The sequence below is a fragment of the Schistocerca serialis genome, chromosome 2 (genome assembly GCF_023864345.2).
Source record: "Schistocerca serialis cubense isolate TAMUIC-IGC-003099 chromosome 2, iqSchSeri2.2, whole genome shotgun sequence".
NCBI lineage: Eukaryota > Metazoa > Arthropoda > Insecta > Orthoptera > Acrididae > Schistocerca > Schistocerca serialis.
This window is the reverse complement of record NC_064639.1, coordinates 250,450,223-250,470,262: the sequence shown is the minus strand read 5'-3', so window position 1 is coordinate 250,470,262 and position 20,040 is coordinate 250,450,223.

Here is a 20,040-nt window from a genome sequence, read left to right as displayed (position 1 = left end):
TAAGGAGAGCACAAGAATCGTCGTACGTACAACCGGAAGAAACAGTGGAGGCAGAGTACGGTCGAGGATAACCAAAAAGAAAAAAGAAAGGAACAGTCGTGGGCATTCAGACATCGACAGCGGATCCAGTATGAATAATATGGTTAAAAGCTACTGCGAATTTTTTTTTCGCACTGCAGCAATTGACAGCGGTGTGTGTCGACGTAGCGTAGACCAACGCAGAGTAAACGAGTGAACGATTAACTGTAAAGTAACGCTTTAACGTTTAACTTTAAATTCCGATAAATCTACTGTAAAGCACAGCTTTAACGTGTAGTGAAGTTAACTTTTTTAGTGACGGATTAACGATTGGAGAAGTTAACTTTTTGATTAACGTTGCACAGCTATGAACCCCCACAGTACTTACACAGTCAGGAAAGCGAGAAGTCTCTCGCAGTCCAATTTGTCCAGGTCGTGAAAAAGCCTCTGCATTTTGCGTCTTGCAAGTGTACAACGTTGTGGTTTTGCATGGTACGTCTCCTGTTGTTCCACATTTATTGTGGCTATATATGAGGCGTGATCAAATATTATTGCTGCCATATCCGAGCTAGGACTCGATCTTTAAAGTTACATGAGACGTAGATTTTTTCTAATCTGTTGGATGAGTGGTTGTTGCCTTGGGGAAATCTCGGTTATTGTGTCATGTTTCAATCACGCACCCTTTAAATGCAATGCCTCAATTATAAGTTCTAATTCCGCTGATTTAGTGAAATTGTGTGTTTGGTTCTTGGCTTTAGGACCCAACTGAAATCTCCTGCAAGGAGTATGTGCTGTTGATGTTTTTTTCGACTAAGAGAAGTTCTCATATCTATTCAACTTTCGACTTTTGTTGTAATGTTTCACCCTTTTACTTGATCCAGTAGTTTATCTCTCTCTCCTTACAATAAGGCGGTATATATGTCGACAGCATAAAAAAAATCTTGCACGTTGTTTAGTTGAGGACATTTTGTTAATGTCCAGGGTTAGTATATTATAGGCTTCAAATGCCATCGTCTCTTCTTCCTCTTCTTCTTCTTCTTCTACAGTAGCGCTACAGCCCTTGGTGAGCCTTGGCTTCTTCAACAATCTTCCTCCACACTTCTCGGTTATTTGCTGCTCTTTTCCACCCCCGGACTCCCATATTGGTGATATCCATTATTACCTCATCGATCCATCTTCTTCTAGGTCTCCCTTTTCGCCTAACTGAATGGATCATACCTTTCATCATTTTCTTTGGAATTCTATCCTCTGCCATTCTCTCCAAGTGTCCTAGCCACCGTATTCGCTGTGATTTCACAAATTTTACTATGTCCCTGCCTTGTATTAACTCTTGTAATTCGGCATTGTAGCGTATTCTCCAGCCTCCTTCCTCCCTTATTGGCCCATAGATTTTGCGTAGTATTTTCCGCTCAATGCTTCTTAGAGCATTTTTATCATGTTCTGTCAACGTCCATACCTCTGAGCCGTATGTGATAACTGGGCGGACTAGGGAATTATATATTAGCAGTTTAGTTTTTCTTGTAACAAGGCTATTTTTGAAAAGCTGCATATTTGCAAAGTAAGCTCTGTTTCCTGCTTGTATTCTTTCCCTTATAGCCTTTCCATTACTGTTATCATTTGTTATTAGGGCTCCCAAGTAGTTAAAAGAGGACACTCCATTAAAGCATTTCCCATTGATGTTTAGGTTTTTAGAGGTTCTTCTGGCCTCAGATTGTGACATTACCATATATTTTGTTTTGTTTTCATTTACTATGGGGCCAACTTTTAAGGCTTCTGTTTCCATTGCCCAGTATGTTTCTAGGAGTGTATTGGTATTTCTTCCTACTATAGCAATGTCATCAGCGTATGCACATATCTGGCTAGTTTTCATAAATATGGTGCCTCTTTTGTTGATTTTATTTACTGCACTATGCAGGGCTATGTTGAATAGGACAGTGGAGAGACTATCCCCTTGCTTCACACCTTTATTAAAGTCAAAGCTATCACTTGTTCTGCTAAGGACCTTTCCTTTTGCTCTTGTCTCTGTCATGGTCATTCTGATTAGTCTTATTAATTTAGTACATATACCAACTTCTTCCAGTACTCTGTATAGTTCTTGCCGATTTATGCTGTCAAAGGCTTGTTTGAAATCGATGAATAAGAAATACAGATCTATATCATATTCATAGAACTTTTCCATCATTTACCTTATCACAAATATTTGATCAGTTGTTCCTCTGCCTGGTCGAAAGCCACACTGATATTCCCCTAGTATGCCCTCTGCACACTTCTGTATCCTTTCGTTTAATATACTTGTGAAGATCTTATAAGCTGTACTTAGGAGTGTTACACCTCTATAGTTTTCACATACTGTTCTGTCCCCTTTCTTATAAATGGGGACTATTATTCCAGTTTTCCAATTATCTGGCATAGTTTCTGTTTCCCATATATCTGATATTAATGTGTGCAGTTCCTTTATTACAGCCTCACCACCAGTTTTTATTAATTCAGCAATTATGCTGTCTTCCCCAGGGGCTCGATTGTTTTTTGACTTGTGCACAGCCTGGGAGACCTCTTGCAGTGTTGGCTTTCTTGTCTCATTGGTTTCATTGTCTACTTCCAGCTCCACTCTTCCCTCCTGTGCAGCTGTCTCTTCATCTTCTAGGCTGGTGCTTAGTGTATCTTTGAAATACTCTGCCCATCTTCCCACTATCTGTTCTTCCTCCCTTATCATTTTCCCATCTTTACTGGAACAGGCCGTTGTTTCTCTACATCTTTGAAGAATTTTAATGTCCGTCATGCTAGAAGCTGTCCAAAATTTCGCCTCTCCTTGGCATCCTTTTTGGAAAGCGAAGCCTCTTCTGCTCCCCTCGCCTCGTTGTGGTGTCATTGTCGTCACCGTAGTGGTAGGATTTCAGTCATCTTTGCATCTTTGTCCTTCGCTTCCACTTCCATTACGTCTATCCACTCTCGTTCGAGTTTGCTTTGTAAGTTCTTTTGAGTCGTCTCTTCTTCTTCTCAGTAAAAAGAGGGATTGTGCCTCATTCTACCCCTGACGTCGTCCTCTGGTTGCTTAATCTCATACGTTAACGGTAATACTGACCTCGATGGGGTTGCTACTTCTCCGACTGGGATCTGTGACATGCATTCTTCTGAACATTGTATTCTTACGTGGCCAGTTGATCTACATTCAGCACTAGTTCGTGACTGACCGTAATGTGTAACAATAGCCCTCTACCCACAAACATTTATGTATGAGAGGATGGGTTTTCGTAGAAGGATCATCAGTTATCGCACTCCATTAAATACAGAGACCGAGCGAGGAGGCGCAGTAATTAGCACACTGCATTCGCATTCGGGAGCACGACGGTACAAACCCGCGTCCGGCCATCCTGATTTAGGTATTCCGTGATTTCCCCGAAAAGGCTTCACGCAAATGCCGTGTTGGTTCCTTTGAAAGGGCACCGTTGACTTCCTTCCCCATCCTTTTCTAATCCGATGGGACCGATGACCTCGCTGTTTGTTCCCCTTCCCAAAATAAACCAACCAACTAAATACGGAGAACTTCTGAGTATTATACAATTTTTTCAGCGATATTAGCAGTCACATCTCCGTAAGGAGAAACAATTGGGTTGATCTGTTATACCGATATTTTCAATGGTAGCTCAAATATTCTTCCCGTTCGTAGGCCAAATATAGCGCGGGTAACAATGACTTCACTAATACGAGTATTATCATCAATGTAAATTTAACTGTTCTGCCATTGGAGTTGACAACTAAGTTCCACAGCTCTGCGTTCTACAGTTTAATAGAGACAATACACGATGTAATTGAGACCTGTCAGGGTAGCCGAAAGCGCTAACGCGCTGCTTCCTGGACTCGGGTAGGCGTGCTGGCCCCGGATCGAATCAGCCCGGCGGACTAATGACGAGGGTCGGTGTGCTGGCCAGCCTGGATGTGGTTTTTAGGCGGTTTTTCACATCCTGCTAGGTGAATACCGGGCTGGTCCCCACGTTCCGCCTCAGTTACACGACTCGCAGACATTTGCAACATGTTCGCACTATTCCATGGATTACACTAGACGCAGGCAGTTGGGGTACACACATTCCATCCCAGGGGGGTATGGGGTGGCGGCAGGAAGGGCATCTGGCCACCCTTCACATTAACCCGCCAAATCCCGCCAGACCCTGCGAGTCGCGATTAATGGTTGGAAAGAAAGAAAAAAATACACGATGCAATTGAGACCTGAATTCGTATTATATATTTACAAGTTATCTTTAACGTTTCTTGTAGCCGTGTTTCAGTATCGAGAAAATTTGGTCGTGCAGAGATTCGTTCAAAGACGACTTTCAGTGCATCTTTCTTGACACGTTGCGACATTATTGCGTGATCGGGGCCCACGAGAAGTATGGACCCTGCAAGGAACTTGTGACGTCACTCTAGCTGCCCTTCCCGGCATACATCGCGAACACCTCGCTTCGTCTGGGAACAGGCGTGAAATCAATATATTAGCGAAAAGGTATCCAGTAAAGCCTTTCACTTTGTCATACTTTATCGTGAGCAGAAAGCACAACTTCGAACTATTAAATTGGACTGAAATAGTAACTCGCCCCTTAATGGAGACGATCACGGCAACTGGCAAGATATGTAGTGGCACATGCTGTGACGTACGCCAAAAGGCCAATATATTTCGTTGACGGCGTGAATGATACATCGTCGTCTCTGAAGCTCACTTCCTCCGATTACATAAAGCCAGTGCCTCAACTTAAGCACACCGGCGACGCCGAATGTGGCGAATTGGACCACCGCTGGGAGAGGCAGACAACCCATTCGGCTATGAAAGCGGTCTCTTTTGTAGATCAAATTGGAAAAATGGCAGAAAGGTAGAACCATTACATAAAGCAATCACACACTCTTCAGTAATGATTAATTTCTTTTTCGTCGGCAGTACAGTAGTTTGGTTAAAATATGGATTTCATTTAGCATCAGTTTCGAGTCTTAGCTTATTTTCAAGTGCACATATGGATGAGGACATCATCATCATCATCAGCGTAGGTATTTATAACATCTGACATGCCATGATGTCTCGTTGTTGCTGTGTCCATTACTGATCACCCCCGATGTTAAGTCCCATAGTGCTCAGAGCTCCATTGACGACCATATTATACGTAAATTTACAAGGCGAGGAAAATTTTAATATATGTCGACTGGACTATATGCTCATATTCACTTGTGCAATTATAAACGAGCAAAGTTCGAAACCGGCCAGAAACGGTATGAAGTACTCAGGGGAAAGTTTGTAAAAATAGCTATATTTAGCTAATGTTTTCAAGGAAAACAAATTCATTAGAATATATTGAAAGATAAAATAGAAAATACGTGGAGTTTTCAAAAGGAGTATTCAGTCTACTTCACTCACAGAACGTTTCGCTGATCCAGATACAAACTATCAGGGATAATGTGGAAGGGGAGAAGTGAATAAGTTTCACATTAGGAAACCTGGTCTTCTTGCTACTGAGTCGAAAGATACGAAGCAGAAGTGTCGTGGAATATTTCTGTCCTTGGAAAACAGTAATTTACGCCTTGTTTTTGTGTAATGTAACACACTAATTTACTATATATGCAATTCCCAACATTGTAGGGTAGACAAATCAGACCAACACGCAGGCATAAAGTCGCAGACTGGTCACAGTCTGTCGTAATTGTACACTACACAGCCAGAATGAAAGAACTACCATATAATGCCAATGTCAGCAAAGTGTAAGTCGGTTGAAAAGGCAAACTCAACAAAGGAGAAATACAAGAACAGGGAAAAAGTGGCATCATAACATATCAGAAAGTAATTCGCAAAATATATTATTCCGAAAATCACTATGTTCACTCAATAAGTGTACACCCTTAAAGTAGAAAAAAATTCTAGTTGTTCATGATGACTTACTAAGATGGGTGACATAATACTGAAAAATATACAAACACAAAGATGGAATAAAAATTTCAAAAGGTATCGAGGATATACAGATATTATAAAATGTGTAAAAGGACACTTTTGTTTGATGCTATTTAAAGAAACAAAAAGGAATAAATTGTGACATTAAAATACAATGAGTTGCGAGGAAGAAAAAACAACAATTGCACTGTATTATTCTTCACGGCCACTTGACGGGAGGGACCTGCATTTAGGAGGAGTAATGGAGAGAAGGAAGGTAGTTTGGTTCTTGGGGCTACATAAAGTGTGTATGCGGGTGGATGGTTGATGCGGCTGGTCCCGGTGGAGGTTCGAGCCCTCCCTCGGGCATGGGTGTGTGTGTTTGTCCTTAGGATAATTTAGGTTAAGTAGTGTGTAAGCTGAGGGACTGATGACCTTAGCAGTTAAGTAGCATAAGATTTCACACACATTTGAACATTTTTTTGGTTGATGCGGGTCAAGTTTTGGAGCAGGCAAAAAAGGGGCATGATGGTTGGTAGGAGAACATGGGATTCTGGATACAAATAACTAGTATGGGGTCAGGCCAAGGACTCGGGGAGATAAGGAAGGGGAGGGCCGTATGGGAAAGGAGCCCTGGTATTGGCAGCGGATGGGCAGGGGTAGGTTGAAACTGACAGGGGGGATAGACATCAGCTACACAAATTTGTGAGATTATTCATTGCATTATGGAACTACGTCATTTTTGTATCAAGGTGATGTGTGCTATACTGGTATTCTGTTGAGAAAACGCTATATTTTTGGAATAACAGGCACGAGCAAAGTAACTTAAGAGTGAAACGGTTTCCTTGTAGAGTTTCTCGGCAAATATGGCACGTTTTTATATTCATGTCGCGCCTGTTTCGCAGCACGAGAGCGAGTTGGGCTGTGTGAAGTGGCCGTCCGGCAGTGTCGCTGACTGGCGCGCCAGTAATTGATGGGGCTGCAGTGTCGCAACCAAAACAGAGTGCAGACGCCGCGCCGGGCGGCCAAGTTTCCTTGTGCAGAGGACGCGGAGCCCGGCCGGCGCCTTGTCGGGAAATGAGTCAACGCGGGCGGCACTCCGACAAAAGATGACCCAACACGTAAAATATGTATCGCACCGGTAAAGCTCCTGCACTAGTCGCAAGAACTGGGCAACACCCTCATTAGCGGAAAGTTGGGTAATGGTACGCAGCGCGAAATAGTACGTGTTCCGTATCTGAAGCTTTCGGCAAACGTTACTACATCCGACGACTGCTGTCCTCTTCTGATTTCTTCAGCAACAAGAGGACAGTTTTCTTTTGATCTGCGAACTCCGCGGGTGTGAGAGAGATAAAACAGGCTACTTCCTTATTTACAGCGGACAGAAAATAGTAAGGTAAGCTTACAGTTAAACCAGATTTGCTTTCGTCTCAATATGTTGTTAAAGCCTGCAGTGTATTCTATCATTGTACGGATTTGCTTCTTACATATAACAGTTCAACTTACAGAAACTGATAGCTTTAATATGTAATGGCAGATGGGGTTAATGGTGCTCTAAAAGAGAACATGTGTGCACCCAGAGGGGATGGAAACTCAAAGAAGCTCAAATGAGAAGAAAGTAAGAAATGAAAAGATACAATTGAGAGGGATGAAGAACAAGAATGATGAAGCTGTATGTAGGCGCTTTATTTAACAATCAAATGGTTGAAATGGCTCTAAGCGCTATGGGGCTTAACATCTGAGGTCATCGGTCCCCTAGAACTTAGAACTACTTAAACCTAACTAACCGTCCGCAGCTCCTGGTCTTGCGGTAGCGTTCTCGCTTCCCGCACCCGGATTCCCGTGTTCGATTCCCGGAGGGGTCAGGGATTTTCTCTGCCTCGTCATTACTGGGTGTTGTGTGATGTCCTTACGTTAGTTAGGTTTAATTCGTTCTAAGTTCTAGAGGACTGATGACCTCAGCAGTTAAGTCGCATAGTGCTCAGAGCCATTTGCTCAGAGTCATTTGCCATTTTTTTTTTGTTATATATTCGTTGTGTACCAAGCAAGAAGTACACAACAAATACCGCGAGACGCCACTACCACACATGCACAACAACTTGCATGGTGTCTGATAGTTCCACGTAGCAGCCGCCAGATGGTGCCGTTATGCAGACAGGAGTGACACCACCAGCAGTCGACCAATGGTGTAAGCGCCCAGAAGATGACCCCTACGTCGGGTTGAAACCGGTTGGCGGTATTATAACAATAATAAATGCGATTAAGACTGTTATTGAATTAGTGATCATCTGACCAGGCCACAGTTTTGCAATCGTCTACGGTTCAACCGGTGTGGTCACGAACCCAGGAGAGGCACTGCAGGCGATGTCGTGATGTTGACAAAAGGCGCTCGCGTCGGCCTTGTGCTGCCATGGCCTTTTAACGCCAAATTTCGCCTCACTGTGTTAACGGATAAGTTCGTCGTACGTCTCACATTGATTTATGAGGTTATTTCACACAGTGTTTCTTGTCTGTTAGCACTGACAACTATACACAAACGCCGCTGATCTCTGTCGTGTAAGTGAGGAACGTCGGCCACTGCGTTGTCCGTGATGAGAGGAACGCCTGAAATTTGGCATTCTCAGTACACTCTTGACGCTGTGGATCTCGGAATACAGAATTTCCAAACGGTTTACGAAATGAAATGTCCCACACATCTAGCTCCGACTACCATTCCGCGTTTAAAGTCAGTTAATTCGTCATGCGGCCATAATCACGTCGTAAAGCCTTTCACATGAATCATCTGAGAACAAATGACAGCTCTGCCAACGCACAGCTCTTTTACACCTTGTGTACGCAATACTACCGCCATCTGTATGTGTACATATCGCTGCTCCATGACTTTTGTCACCTCAGTATATACGCAGGCGAGCAGACAGATTCTGTCTTCATAGATTTCCTAAAAGTTTTTCGAAACTGTTCCATTTCGTCGACTACTAACAAGAGAACCTCCCCATCGCACCCCCCTCAGATTTAGTTATAAGTTGGCACAGTGGATAGGCCTTGAAAAACCGAACACAGATCTATCGGGAAAACAGGAAGAAGTTGTGTGGAACTATGAAAAAAATAAGCAAAATATACAAACTAAGTAGTCAATGTTTAAGATAAGCAACATCAAAGAAAGTACGAGCTCAGCAACGCCGTGGTCCCGTGGTTAGTGTGAGCAGCTGTGGAACAGGAGGTTCTGGGTTCAAGTCTTCCCTTGAGTGAAGAGTCTAATTTTTTATTTTCAGACAATTATTATCTGTCACCAGTGTCGTATAGAATATATCAGACGTGTTTTCCTGTGGAAAAATCGGTTGACCTATGACCTTGCGATCAAATGTTTTCGGTTCTCATTGGAGAGCACGTCCTTTCGTCTACTAATCGCACCCTTTTGCGGTGCGGTCGCAAAACACAGACACTAAATTTTTTACAGTGAACAGAGACGTCAATGAACGAATGGACAGATCATAACTTTTCGAAAATAAAGAAAATAAATTTTTCACTCGAGTGAGGATTTGAACCAAGGACCTCACGTGTCGCAGCTGCTCACGCTGACCACGGGACCACGTGGCTCCTGAGCTCACGATTTCCTTGATGTTGCCTATGTCGCACATGGACTACTCATTTTGTATATTTTGCTTATTTTTTTCATGGTTCCACACAACTTCTTCCTGTTTTCTCGATTGATCTGTGTTCAGTTTTTCAAGGCCTATCCACTGTGCCAACTTATAACTAAATATGAGGGGGGTGCGATTGGGAGGTTCCCTTGTAAGAAAGACATGACTTTACAGAAAATCCTCACAAAAATGTGATTTCCTTCAGGAATATTGGTGTAATAGCACCCATTGCTTTATACTGGACGGCGAATGGTCCACAGAAACTACAGTGACATCAACTGTGTTCCAGACAAACGTAATAGGTCGTCTAATGTTCTCATCGTACATAAACGATTTATCGGCCAGGATCAGCAGCACAATCACATTGTCGTCCGCAGCTCGTGGTCGTGCGGTAGCGTTCTCACTTCCCACGCCCGGGTTCCCGGGTTCGATTCCCGGCGGGGTCAGGGATTTCCTCTGCCTCGTGATGACTGGGTGCTGTGTGCTGTCCTTAGGTTAGTTAGGTTTAAGTAGTTCTAAGTTCTAGGGGACTGATGCCCATAGATGTTAAGTCCCATAATGCTCTGAGCCATTTGAACCATCATATTGTCAACTGCCGAGACTGTTGTCTACATGGAAACCTCGGCGTTGGATGATCGTAAGGAAATGCGGAAAGACTTGGATAAAATTTCCACTCCGTGTAATGTTAGGCAGCCCTCTTTAAACGTAGATAAACGAAATATAAGCCTGTAACAAAGAGAAAGAACCTGATACAATTGAGTTACAAAGTCACTTTTGAACAACATGAGCATATAAAATTGCATAAGTATTTAGGGTTAATATTTAGAAGTGATGGGACGATCTCGTAAAATCAGTATTAGTAGAGAGGAACAAACGATTTATATTTGTTGGAATAATTCTGAAAAAATTTAATGCATGTGTAAATGAAATCGTCAACTTCCGTAGCTGAGCGGCCAGGGCGACTGACAGCCGTGAGGAGAATCCGGTTTTGATTCTCGGTAATGAGAGCGATATTTGCTTGGCGAGAGGACTGGTACGTGGTGCACTCATTATCGTGAGGTCAACTGAGCAACTATTTGATCCAGTAACAGGGGTTCCAAGGTACTGAAACCCGACAACGACCTAGAGAGCGGTTTACCGAACGCACACGGCATCCAGTGACGCTATTGCCACAGGATGAGAGGGCGGTCGGTCGGACCCCATCTGCTCGTCTAGGGAGAGAACCGAAACTGTATCTTTTTGTAAATGAAATCACATACAAGACGCTAGTGTGACCGTTTTGTTGTTCCAGGGCTCGGATTCTTTATCAAACAAGCATAGCAAAATGGTTCAAATGGCTCTGAGCACTATGGGACTTAACATCTGAGGTCATCAGTCCCCTAGAACTTAGAACTATTTAAACGTAACTAACCTAAGGACATCACACACATCCTTGCCCGAGGCAGGATTCGAGCCTGCGACCGTAGCAGTCTCGCGGTTCCGGACTGAAGCGCCTAGAACCGCACGGCCCCCGCGGCCGGCCAAGCATAGCAATATCTCTCGAACGAACTCAGAGACGCACTGCTCTGACCTTGACAGGTCGCTATAGCCTGTGAGAATTTGTAAGAAAAACGCTCACTTAGACGAGAATACTCGAAAGAAGGACTACGTAATTCTCGCCAACACTACTGAACAAATTTGGAACACCTATATTCAAAGAATATGTTCCGACCATTATTCTGCCACCATTGTATTGTATCTCGCTTAGGGTACATGAAAATAACATAAGAGAGGTCAATGTGCATACGGAGACATGCAGAGTGTCTTTTTTTTTTTTTTGCTCTTGCTCAGTACAGGAATGGAACAGGGAAGAAAATCGAAATAATGGCTGAACATGTTTCTTTGCATGGCCATCCTCCGCAGCAAGCACAGAAGTATTTGTTTTGTAAACAAAAACGCCTTCTCTTGCTGTACTATGCTCAATTTTCTCAGACTTTTTTCACTTTAAGACATCATCAATGGGATCTATAACGATTCAGTTATGATACACTTTCGTTTTGATACGTGTTGTTCGTAGATTATAATACAGTTAACTGCTCGATTTTTATGTAAATAAGTCATTACTTACGGTTCTTCTTGTTTTTAGTTGGCATCGGTGTTTCCTCTCATCTGATCACATGGATGTCCCATTACCACTCTATTTACGAAACATAAGAATGTTTTTTTTGTGTTTCGAACATTTTTCTTCGCACTTTTTATTTTGTTTGCACTTGTTGTTTTGATGCATTCTCAGTCTTCTGTCACTAGTGTAGACATAACACTGGTATAGACATAACTACTTTGAGTTCACTGTGTACATCATCCTGTACATGTTGCCAACCTAACGAATAATATGCTGAAAAGTCTCTGTCTCTGTCTCTCTCTCTCTCTCTCTCTCTCTCTCTCTCTCTCACACACACACACACACACACACACACACACACACACTGATATAAACATAACAAATGAGAAATGAATAGACGTTAGTTTTCAGGATGTAATTCCTTAGGTTGGCAACATCTACGTGTACGTAAACAAACCCAACAGGATGAGATACAAATTGAGCTCACAGTAGTTATATCTACATTAGTGTTACGTATGCCTATACTAGTGACAGACAACAAACCACTAGTTCCCCGTCTCGTGTCTAATTCAGAATTAGTCATACAAACTGTCAACAGATGTCCGTACAATCGTGACTGACATTCTGATCAACGGACAACCAAGCCAACGAAAATGTCTGGGCACTTATCAGACGGGTTAGTGTGTGCCGGGTAGTCCCACATCCACAGTCGCTGTGTATACAGCCACAGACGGGGCGGTACGGCATAAAGAAGGTGCCTAAAGACTCTCTGCGATGGAGGGCCATAAGAAGAATGTAAGCAGGACAGTCGCAGTCTAATGTGACCCGATGGTTTAATGTGCAGGTGGCCACAATTCGTAGAGACAGAAACAGAATCCTGAAGACCAGGGCAGGACCGACCACGTGTGATATCAGAAAGAGAGGAGTGTTATTTCGTACCGCCTTAGTACTGCACGGCAACTGGTATTTGACCTCGCAGCACCCACTGGACGTGTTGTATCGAGACAAACGGTGACAGAAGGCTTCGGCAGGGCGATCTTTACTGTCGGATACTTGCTGTATGTGCACCTCTGATGCGTCTTCGCAGAAGGGAATGTTTAGACTGGAGTCATCAACATACCACCTGGTCGTCGAATAGTGAGCTGACGTTCTTTTCATAGATGAGTCCCGATTTGGTCTGGAGAGTGATTTTCCAAACATTCGCATCTGGAAGGAACGTGGAATACGGTTTCGGGATCTAAGCATTGCGGGAAGAGACAGGTATGAGGAGGATCTTTCATGGTGTGGGCAGGGATTATGTGGACCACTCGAACACTTCTTCATGAAATTATATCGGTGAAACGGCAAGGCTTAATTGCTGTCACATATCGTGAGGAGATCTTCGGACGTCATGTGCGGTTGTTGCGAGGTGGTGTGGACGATAATGCTCCACCTCATAGAGAACGGTTGGTATATGTTTTTTGAAAACGGAAAATGTTGCACGCATGGCGTGGCCTGGTCGCTCTCTCGATGTGAGTCTCATAGAGCACGTCTGGAATCCACTAGGAGACAGGTTACATCACGTCAGCATCCACCAACGACTCTCCAAGACTTGCGAGCAGCTCTGCAGGAAGAGTAGATGTTGTTGCCTCAACAGCAGATTGATGACATTCATAGCATGCCCCGTCGTTGTCTGGCCTGTACACCCCATACCGAGCACTTAACTAGTTGTCAGAAACTGTGTGTGCAAATCCGTTAACTTGCAGAAAACGAAGAACATTTTTGTCTAGCTTTAAGCATATGGCAGTTGTTTGTGTTCTGCATTCTTTAAATTGCTTCTCCTCTACTATCATCTGTTACATTGTTTCGTGGCAAAATAAACGCAATTTGCAAAATTTTCGTTTGTTGTTTTAATTTAGGACGCCAGTATATTATTGTTGCCACGTTCAGGTCCCCTACATAACGTTAAGGCCTTACGTCACAAGTGGTGCTAGCAAAGTGCTTTGCAAATAATTTCCAAACTCGGTTACCATTTGTATGTACTATCACCATGGAACCACTAATTATGCCTTTCAACACTAAGTCTAATAGGCGCATGCTACATACTAAGTTCCTTTATGCGTTATTATTATTATTATTTTATTATTATTATTATCGACATGAATGTGGAAACATCACGTCCATTACCGCTAGGCAATTCCAAAACGAAGTCTTCAAAACTAGCAGTGTCAAGATGAATCACGCAGGACAAAAGCTGTAAGAGATGTTGCGCGTTATGTGGAACAGCGTGCTGACACTAATGGCGTGTTTATACTGTACGCGCTTTTCACCAGACAGGCACTAGTTGCTAGCGGAGTAGCAAGCCTATGACAAACTCCAAGTACATTTCTACACATATCGTATTTTCTTCTTGTGCTGTTCTAAAACAATGTGGCAGACGTATGACATACACAAACGATGAATATGTGGATATGTTCCTGGTCGTTGGTGCATCGGATAACCTGGCTGGTATTGCTGCTCGTGTATATGCTGCTAGATATCATGATCGACGTCATTCAGATAAAAATGTGTGTAAGGGGGAATTTAAAGTAGACCAGGATGGCAGTGAGAATTTGTATCGAGGCCTGCGAGGATAATCCGTGCAGTTGTGTGAACCGCTATGTATAGTGACTAATGCACCTGGCTAGTAAGCAGGAGACCCGGATTCGATTCCCGGCCTTGGTACACATTTTTTAGTCGTCGCTTTAATATATGTTCAGAAATATGTGTCTCGTCGTCTGGAGCTTCGTCTTCTGGAGACAGGTTCTCTCCTTCCATCATCACGTGACAGAGGTCGTCCACGGACTCGCCGTAATCCAGCTACTAAGGAAGCTATTCCGGAGGTCATACACCAAGAATCCCAGCGAAGTACAGGTAGCATAGCAAGGCAGCTGCGTGTCTAGCAACTCATATGCTGCATGAGCATAATGGGCTGCACCCCTAACATTATTCTTTAATACAACTCTTGTATCCGACAGACCGCCGTCTGCAGATGCAGTTCTGTGAATGGTTCTGACAACAACAGGAAGCCAACGATGACTTTATAAACACTGTGTTACGGTCGGATGAAGCAGCGTTTCCTCGTGGTGAGTGTCTTCACACACCATTGGTGTGGCGTAACCCGCGCTGCATCCGCGGCCGTGGATATCGAGTTCGCATTGGCATCAATGGCAGGAATACTGGGAGACGGGATTTTGGATCCCCACGTGTTGCTTGACCTGTTGACTGCACGAACGTATCATGCATTCCCCTCAAACTATTCACCTAACGCACTGGAAGATGTTCCACTTCATTTTCGTCAGATGTTATGGTTGAAATATGATGGTGCACCTCCACACTTTGAAATTAATGTGCTATGGTATTAAGACAGAACATTTCCAGGGAAACGGCTCTGATGTGGAGGTCCGGTTATATGGCCTCCACGTTCATCTGACCTAAATCCCCTGGATTTCTTCTCTTGGGAGTACATGTATTCTGTTCCGCCGACACATGTGGAAGAACAGATAGCGACATCCTCCTGCATGCTAACTCAAAACACTGTCCACTGCACCAACTGCACAGCACTACTCCTGTTTTCTCAAGGCGGCAGTTACCATACATGTGATTACTGTGTTGCCAGATTGCCAATCTCCAACGCCCATTTGCTGCCGGAGATATTCACAGGACGAAATTCTGTGAGAGACATTTTCGTATTGCTGGTATATGACAACCCACGCTGCGAAGCCCGAGTGCGCGAGTTTTTCTTTACCCTGTATATTCTGCAAACTACTGAGAAGTTCATGGTAGTGGGGTACGTGGCATTGTTCCAAATGTAATGTGTTACGAATACATAAACAGAATGGCCCTTTATTGTATGATTACACTCTTACAGAACACTCACTGGGCGCAACTACATTCATAAAATACCTAGACGTGTACCTACGAAGCGACTTTAAGTGGAACTACCACGTAAAATTAATTTCGGGTATGGCAGATGCCAGGCGAATTCATTACAAGAATCCTCAGGAAATGTACTCAATCAACAAAGGAAGCAGCTTATAAAACATTCGCTTTGAGTAGTACTTGAATATTCGTCAGTCTGGGATCCTTCCAAAAGAAAGAGGAAATAGAGAAGCTCCAAAGAAGAGCAGCACATTTTGTTACAGGTTAATTTAGTAAAGACGGAATTGTCACGGAGCTGCTGAGCCATTTCTAGTGTTACACGTTGCAAGGGAGTCATTCTGCGTCACTGCTAAATTTACGAGAGCGTACGTTCCTAGAAGTCAATGAAAATATTGCTTCCTTCTACGTATATCTCGCGAAAACATCATTAAGATAGAATCAGGGAGATCCGAGCCCAAACGTTCTTTTCGCGAACTGCAGACCACTGGATCAGGAAAAAGGGGGGGTACCCAAAGTAACCTGTGCCATATTTCAAAAAATTGCAGAGTATAGATGTAGAGGCTAGGGTTTCTTCCCGTTCCAAACGTTTCGCAAGTAGGCTTTCATGAAATAATTACGTGCCTATCTTTAACACTTTTCCGTGTCAGTCTACGGAGCTTTGAAACAAATTTGTGACCATCCGTGACCACCCTATTTAGAATGGGTTCTAAACACGTAAGCATTACTCTAAGACAGAGCCTACAGGTGATTTTCATGCAGCCTCCTTTATAGACTGGATGAATTTTCCAACATGCTGTCAAGGTACAGAAGTGTGCCAGGTGCTTTACCTAGGACTGCGCCTATGTGAACAGCCCGTTTCATATCTCAACAAATTGTTACACTCAGATGTTTCTAAGAGATGACTGATTCCAGTTGTGACTCAGCAATCTTGTAGCCATAGGCTACAGCTTTTCTGAGTTTCGTGAAGTACACAATTTTACATTTGAGAACATTTAAAGCAAGTTAGCAGCCTTTGCATCACTTTGGAACCTTATGAAGGTCTGACTGCACATTTGTGCAGCTTTTTTCAGACAGTATTCCGCTGCAAATAACTGCTCCATCCGCAAAAGTTTTGACGGGACTATTAATATTTTGTGTCAGGTCATTATTTTGTACGAGGACGTGCTGCTAAGTACTGCCTCCGAATTTATTATATCAAATCTCTTAAAACTTTTTAAATAAAACATACGTTGTTAGCATGCTACTTCTTTATTCTTCATTTCTGTACTTTTGCAATCCTCTACCACTAGATGGCTCCAAATTGTAATGTGTAACATGGCGGTGTGTAACGTAACCGTGTCGGTGAGTGAGAAACAACGTGCTGTAATCGAGTTTCTGTAAGCACGAATTCAAGGAGTTCGTCCACACAAGGAGCACCCTATCCTTCAGCGTGGCAATACCAGACTACACACGAACGTTGCCACATCTGCAATAATTCGGCGCCTTTGATTCACTGCCGTCGAATGCCCTGTATGCAGTCCCGATTTAGCCCCATCCGATTTTCATCTGTTTCCAAAACGTAAAGAGTACCTTCGAGGAAATCAATTCGAAAGTGATGCAGCGGTGCAAACAGAGGTGAGGTTGTGGCTTCGTCGCCGGCCGAAGTGGCCGAGCGGTTCTAGGCGCTACAGTCTGAAACCGCGCGACCGCTAAGGTCTCAGGTTCGAATCCTGCCTCGGGCATGGATGTGTGTGATGTCCTTAGGTTAGTTAGGTTTAAGTAGTTCTAAGTTCTAGGGGACTGATGACGTCAGCAGTTAAGTCCCATAGTACTCAGAGCCATTTGAACCATTTGTGCCTTCGTCAACAAAGTCATTCTACAGTGACGGTATCAACAAACAGGTCTCTCGTCATGAGATGTGTGTTCGTCGTTATTGAAAAATAAATATGTAGGGAAGTAAATATGCAGAAATGAACAGTGAAGATGTACAATGTTAACAGAGATCGTTTTATTTAAAAGCTTTAAGAAATTTCACATACAAAATCGGAGGCATTATATTCCAGCGCGCCTTCTTAACGTCAACAAAAAGCGTCCCAACACACTTCCCTAAGCACCTGTCGATGACTCTCCATCCAGGATAATGCGCTGCATCCTCGCTGGCTACGAATCCAGTCGATAAAAGTAGTCTGTGCTCTCGGGCGTCATAGTTGGTATTACAGACTTTGGATAGATTCGTTTCCTCTATGAACGTTAGAATTACGTGTAACATTCTTGTAGCTAGGATAGGATACCTGTGGGTGTGGGTGGTGTTGGGGTGAGAGGGTATACACCAAAATTTAGACAACACTAAAAACATTTATTGAAATCCGACCATTAGCACATTCTAAGAACGTTTGAACACTTTACTTGCTGCCCTAAGTTAATTTTCATGCAGAAATTACCAAGCTTATTTAGCATAATTAAAACAATAGAGCAAGCCAAACACAGATTATTATAACTCCAGTAATGTTTCAGCAACTAGCATGTAAACTGTTTCACTTATCTAGACATTTATCAAACAGAAATTACGTGAAGTTCCAATAACAAGTCAATTGTTTTTGCCTCTCTCTCTCTCTCTCTCTCTCTCTCTCTCTCTCTCTCTCTCTCGCTGCTTCTCACTCTCTCTCTCTCTCTTTCTACCACACTTCGCTAATTATACGTTTGCAGAAACTTTACATTCACTAGATTCCCTGAAACTTAAATAAATGCACTGCAGTAGAAACATTTAGAACAGTGAACATTTCTTTCACGTTTAGTTAATGTAGCAACTCCCGGACGTGGTCGTCCAACAAACACACTTAGGCCTTCACCATACTGACAACTAGTCACAAGAATTCAAGTAAGGGGCACGACTAGTGACACCAGACTAGTGACACCAGACTAGTGACACCAGACTAGTGACACCAGACTAGTGACACCAGACTAGTTCAGGTGAGACTTAGCATAGTCAAGAAAGCAAGGGACTGTCTCCCATAAACGAAGAAAAAATAACCTGATGTGTGTCGACTCACAGGAAAATCACGAAACGCCCATAAGCCACCCACAATTTTTAACAGGTAACTTGCCAATAAAAATTTGTCAAGAATTTAGCGTATGGCGTCAAGCCACACAACTACAAGCAATTTATAGCTCCCTCTCAGAGCTCTGTGTGATCAAAATTTAACATACATAAATGCAACTCCTTAAACTAAAACAGTTATAAGAAAATGACAACAAGTAAACGTCCGCGAATAGCACGCGCTGAAACTGACCCCTTCCCTCAAGTTTAATCGCACAAGATTAGTAAGTCATCAAATACAGTTAGCCTTGCGTTTATTCAGTTTCCTATGCCACATGTAAATGCGGAAATCCCACAAACCCCGCAATTCCTATTCCGCATTCCGTTCCAAAACACAGTCACTCTTTTACTTCGGCCAATTGTCCACTAATACTGACCAAAAGCACGGTGAAGATTCCACCACAGCGCGACTGCTGTGTACCCGACGAATACATTCTCTTCACTCAGTGGCCAAAACTGAACACTAGGAGACTTCTTCTGTTCCCGCCGAGTTCTGCCGCTGGCCACCGAAACGCAATCGTTCAGGGGCGGACGGCTTCGGAATCGTGCAGCAGAGGCATGACGCTATGCAGTCGCTCACCTCAGAGGGCAAGTTTAAGCGATGGTTGACGTTGATAACGGCACAGTTCTGTTCTTAAGATTTGTGTACTGAAAACCAATAACTTACAATTAAATCTACGTAGTTCATATGGTTCAAATGGCTCTGAGCACTATGGGACTCAACTGCTGAGGTCATTAGTCCCCTAGAACTTAGAACTAGTTAAACCTAACTCACCTAAGGACATCACAAACATCCATGCCCGAGGCAGGATTCGAACCTGCGACCGTAGCGGTCTTGCGGTTCCAGACTGCAGCGCCTTTAACCGCACGGCCACTTCGGCCGGCACGTAGTTCATATTTGTTTTACATTAATCTGATTGCACTGCCTACCATGGGTAACATAATATAAATATTTGTCTTGCTATGATAGCAATGGCAACGACCTTGCCGCAACGGATACACCGGTTCCCGTCAGATCACCGAAGTTAAGCGCTGTCGGGCGTGGCTGCGCTTGGATGGGTGACCATCCCTACCGCCATGCGCTGTTGCCGTTTTTCGGGGTGCACTCAGCCTCGTGATGCCAATTGATGAGCTACTCGACCGAATAGTAGCGGCTCCGGTCAAAGAACACCATCACAACGACTGGGAGAGCGGTGTGCTGACTACATGCCCCTCCTATCCGCATCCTCCACTGAGGATGACAAGGCGGTCGGATGGTCCCGATGGGCCACTTGTGGCCTGAAGAAGGAGTGCTTTACGATACCAATAACGTAATATACATACATGCGGACTCGACTGTTTACGATTTCGTTCTGTCTGTACTGGGCCTTCCTGTACTCAGGTACTCAAATTCACATCT